We start from the raw sequence: 5,328 nt of genomic DNA, 5'->3' as shown, positions 1-5,328 counted from the left end.
CACACACACACACACACACACACACGCACACACAGAACGTCATTGCTGTGTTGCTTTTGATTCTCGACAAATTTAGTTTCAGAAGAAGCTTGAGGCAGCAAAAAAAAGACACAGCTGGATAAACTACTTAAACATGGCGAGTTTGTTCAGGACACCCTCATCTGTTGCTAGCAATGATGGTGCAGTGATAAGTGAAGATTTTCTCCAAACAATCAATAGTCTGCAGATTTTCACGTCACCTTTTGGTATCACCTTAGCTCGCTTGGAACCTCGACTGAGGTAGTACTAAAAATAGTACCTGTTGGCAGGAACTAGGAACTTTTTTTTGTAATGGAAAATGCAGTTTTCCCTTCAACTAATTAAACAAATCACAAACTTAGATGTTAGTTCTCCATATATTCCAGTTTACAGGCAGCCGGGCCAAATTTAAGAAAAATGTTTTTTTCAAAGGTTTCCACCAGTTGCAGACTTGTTTAACTGTGCAAACACAGCCTCCATCTTCCATTCCTTCAACCACTTTAAAATGTTGGCATTGCGACGTTTGTGCATATTCAAAAACCTGTTGATATTTTTTTTAAAGTTTAAAAGTAAGTGTTTCTCCTTCCGACCAGTTACATGGGCTTTTTTTGGCCATGCATCTCCACCGCAGCCTTGCAAACTGTTGGGTGGTTGGATTTTAGACAACAATAGCAACTCACAGAGCTGACCGTAAGCCACAAACAGGAAAGAAGACGTGAATTATGCTTTTGTGCTCGTGGTTGCTGTAAAATGAACTGAACAACTGAGTTTTGGAGAATCTACCCAATCTAATGATGTGTAGCATGTCCATAGTGACGTAAGATTAAACATTTATTTTTCTATGTGCGATCTAACCAGCTCAGGGCTAGCTATTAGTAGCTGGCTAGAAACTTCAGCAGGGTGCTGGTGACCCGGTGGGCTTTAAGAAGTATGTTGACAAGTCAACGTTGAATTTTGGTCTTACACAGGACTTGGACGTCCTGCATTGGTTGACCCATCCATCCCGACCTCCTCCCTACAGAGACTTAGATTAGAAACATATTTGTGAAATGTCAAAGACAAATGTAGCTCAGCATAAATTCTTTCAGGAAGACCTAACTATTCATCAATGCACTCCTAAATCCATTCAGCTGTTATTCTAATAAATGTATATTTTATCATGCTGTGTATAACTGTCACATATCTGCAACTAGTCTCTCCTGATTGAAATGTATCTCAGCGTAAATCCTTTCAGGAAAACCTCACTCTTAATCAATGCTCTATTCCTAACTCAAATCAGCTTTTGGAGGCGTTCACCTTCCTGCTGAACCAATCAGAATCGTACACAAATGGCAAGGGCCAATCACAGAGTCACAATCCTGCTTTGAATAATTATTTCTCTCTTTGCTATTCAGCTGTCGTTGCAGACAAAGAGTGCAACCAGTGTGGTCCTGACTGGTCCGGAGCTTCCTTTGGGCTGGTCTTAGGTGTCTAGATTCCATCGGGGGGGTCAGATGGTTATACCCTATACACATATATACAAAAGATTTGTATAGCGATGGAGTCTAATCACCGTAGACTTTCTGTGAGCTGTAAAATAAATCTTATTTACATATCTGCAAACATGCCTATCCTAATTGAAATGTAAACCGGGATGAAATATGTTTCCCATGAAACAGAATTGAGAATCCAGTTCATTTGTATGGGAAAGTAATTTTTAAGAGACAGGGTTTACATGAACACACTACATAAAACTTGATTATTTAGTCATGGCTATTTTTTTACTTTAAGCCGAGCTTTCAAGTGTTTTAGTGGGTATACATTATGTATATTGGTAACACACCGGAGAGATATTGTACAGTTCAGCAAAACGTGTTTAGACAAATAAAATTAAATCTATCCAAATAAATACACTAGAGGGAGGAGAGAGAGATAGAGTATGTTTTCCTGTAATTCAGGTGAACTGACCCTTCAAATTGAGGTTCAGGTGTTCAGGTACAGATAACTTAATTTACAGACAGAAGCTTTTTAGAAGTGTGTAAATGTTTTCCACCTTCTCTTCTTTCTGTCCTTCACACACACACACACACACACACGCACACGCACACACGCACACACACACACACACACACACACACACACACACACACACACACACACACACACACACACACACACACACACACACACACACACACACACACACACACACACACACACACACACACAAGCTCTTTGTGTGGCATGTCTTTTGTCTGATGATGAAAATGTAATTTCTTTTGTGTTTTCTTGTTGCAGTTTGTTGATGAAAAGACCCTGAACACAAACATCTGTTCTCCTTTTCTTTCTCTTTTTCTCCACCTGAACCAAAAAATCACAGCTGCTGTCATCAACATTGAAATCCTCCACATTAACAGCCCCTCTTCTTCTTCTACAGTGTCAACATGTTTTGTGTCTTTTAATTGATAAATTACGATGATTATGATTTATGACAGATTTTCAGCTGCACCATCAAAACATGTGTTTTCAGACACATTGAGTGTTTGTCTTCATGTTTCTTCTTCTGATCTGACAATTGTCTAAATTCTAGTGCATCTTTTCATCTTTACATGCTAAGATTTGATGTACAGGTAATAATAAGGACCTGCTGTTTGAAGGTATGTAATATGTTATCACCACAATGTTAATCAATGCTTTGATGCCATTGGCTAAGCTCATCTCCTGATTGTCCTGAGTCATGGGATATTTTACAGTTTGAATGTGTTGTGATAACAATGCAAACATAATTTAGAGGGTATCAATCCTTAATATATATATATATATAATATTTGATATGTAATGCTGCACAGAAGTTGTAGGAGGCCTCGGTGGAAGGTTGGATTTTCAGAAAAGATGGTTTTCATAAAATTTTAAGAGTCTAATGTTTCAATCAGTGTTGAGGTTTTTACAGTAATATTTATAAAGATTTAGTTTAATTAAAAGCTTTGAGGCTCTGAATCAAAACGATTAACAGGAGCCAGAGAAACACACACAAAGCCCTCTCACCATAACGTCCAGTTATAGCTCCACATCAGCTGACCTTTGTCAACAGATGAAATTTGCTCAATTTTCATAAAATTGCAGATATTTAAATGTCCTATTTCTCTCAAAGAGTTCTTGTCCATGATGGTTTAAAAGTGAGGGATTGTATGAATAGAACGGAAACTCCAGAACAACTACTAAATGGATCTGGCAGCTGGATTCACGCGATTTCACAGGATCACATATCACTCAAGAATTCATTTTGTCAGGCTTCAAGTAATAGAGGGGATTTCCCTCCCCTTCTGGTGGACCTCATGGGACCTTGTTAAAGACTAATTATTTTTTAATCCCATTGAAATTGAGCCATGGAATAGACATATGATGTTTGTGAATTTAAATTATAACTTTGAAACTAAAGAAAGTCATAGTTTGTCCTAGGTTTGGCGCAGTACCACATCATTTTGTGTGAAACCGCTCAGTGCACTACATCTCTCGTCTTGCACAATATACGTCACCTTGCTTGGTATTCAGCCTGCTCGTTAGCTAGCTAGCTTAGCTCTGTTCCACAACCCGTAATATTAGCAAACTGAACCAACCAGCATCGAGTGAGGAGCTACTGGCAACTACGGACATGGTTTAGGTGTGTGAAGGTTGCAACAATGTTCAACACGCTCATGTAGTTATTTTTGTATGATGTTGTTATTTTTAGCATGGTATTTTAAACCACGGTTAACGGCGCTTGGCTAACTAACCCAATATTAAATTTGCCAAATAATTAGCTGTATGGGTAGTCTATTGTTCTAAGTTAGCCTGCTAGTGCACCACGGTCCCTCTGCCTTAGTCCTCGCCACTAAGAGACTTTGTCAGGATGAGAGCGACCAACAACACCCAGTGAGCACAGCCACAGCTAGCTAACTAGCATTTTAGTTAGTAATAATTAGCCTGTGTCTATGTTATCTCCTTACATATACCTGCGCTCTCCGTCTCTGCTGAATGGGAATGATTGAGATTTCTCTTGGCAAAGCTGCCAGAAGACTCACAACTGACAGGTTGCTCACGTCACATCTAAGTCGACAAGCTCAGTTGAAGGCTGCGCAGTAACGCTCAGCACTCACCGGAAAAGTGCTTCCAATAACCTTCACTGGTCTCCGTCCAGAGCAACGGGACCTGTTGGGTCATTTCTTTATCTGTCTATGGTGGCTACCCACATTTCATTGTCCACTGCATGTGTCAATGCAACTTTCTAATGGATGCCTGAAAGTATCCCAGCTCTGGGAAGTGCAGTCATCACTTATCTATCACACGTTGATCCTTGCAGTAAATCCTAGAGTGTATATGATTAGTAGTAACCATACATAATTGTAACATCTAGCCATCTTTTTATCTGTGATTATATTCGCTGTGTAGCCTAGTAGTTAAGATTTGACCGGTGGACATTATGACGCAATGGGCAGCAGCTAGCGAGCAGTCCAAAGCTAGTTGCAGCTAGCTGGTCGGCCAGCTGGGGTAGGAGCTCCGCAGATCCGCATTTAACTTATTTTTTTGGCCTTTCGAAGCTAGTTTCCGATATCTAGCGAGCTAGCTAGGTCAGTGAATAACCGATGATAGTTATGTGGGTCATCATTGGGTTGACCTGTTGGAAGGAACAGCTGGTTAGTACAGCAGGTTGAGGATACTTTAATTATCAGTAATTTAAAACAGAAAGGCAATACACAACATGCGTGTGTTGGTGAGGATTACTCTGCAGATTGTATATGTGAGAACACAAACACTGACAAACACATTTGCCTCATAGCTCTTCTACCATCTGTCATGGCGTTCATAATTCATGCGAGTAGAGCGTGATGTCACGTGCAAAGGGTCTATATAAATAGAATGATCCATAATTGCTTTCTATGTTACAAACTGTAAACTGGTCGAAATGGCAAAGTTTTCACCTTTCATCATGCTGCAATGCAACTGTGGCAAATATCTCACTATTACTAACTTAATCCACATTCATATTTAGACGCAACAAATGATATATCCATTTACAAAAAAGCCAGAAAGTCGGAAGTTAGAATGAAAGTACAAAGAGTCTTTGCTATGGAGATGATACACTGTCTCGTGGCATTGGTGTGAATTGGCAGGTTTCAGAACATTGCAGACCAGCACATTTCCTGGTCGCGTTTTGACAATTTTCAGCAACAATTACTTTTCCAGCTGATCCATGAGGCTTTTTAAAGACTTTATTTAGTTGAAGAAGTAGAAGAATTTCCTCAACACATAAAGGAACACACACACACACACACACACACACACACACACACA

General features: G+C 39.7%; 2 long non-coding RNA genes across 2 annotated transcripts in view; one reads left to right on the top strand and one right to left on the bottom strand.

Moving 5' to 3' along the window:
* The window catches only part of LOC116690011 (uncharacterized), an 11,073-nt gene extending 8,492 nt beyond the window's left edge, over positions 1–2,581 (bottom strand). The window contains exon 1 of the long non-coding RNA XR_004332133.1: positions 2,571–2,581. This is a non-coding gene — a long non-coding RNA (uncharacterized LOC116690011). The remainder of the gene's footprint in view (positions 1–2,570) is intronic.
* Positions 2,582–3,414: 833 nt separating this feature from the next.
* The window catches only part of LOC116690018 (uncharacterized), a 26,076-nt gene continuing 24,162 nt past the window's right edge, over positions 3,415–5,328 (top strand). The window contains exons 1-2 of the long non-coding RNA XR_004332140.1: positions 3,415–3,541; positions 4,597–4,604. This is a non-coding gene — a long non-coding RNA (uncharacterized LOC116690018). The remainder of the gene's footprint in view (positions 3,542–4,596; positions 4,605–5,328) is intronic.

Source organism: Etheostoma spectabile, chromosome 5, assembly GCF_008692095.1.
Source record: "Etheostoma spectabile isolate EspeVRDwgs_2016 chromosome 5, UIUC_Espe_1.0, whole genome shotgun sequence".
Lineage (NCBI taxonomy): Eukaryota > Metazoa > Chordata > Actinopteri > Perciformes > Percidae > Etheostoma > Etheostoma spectabile.
This window is presented reverse-complemented; position numbering and strand designations above follow the sequence as displayed.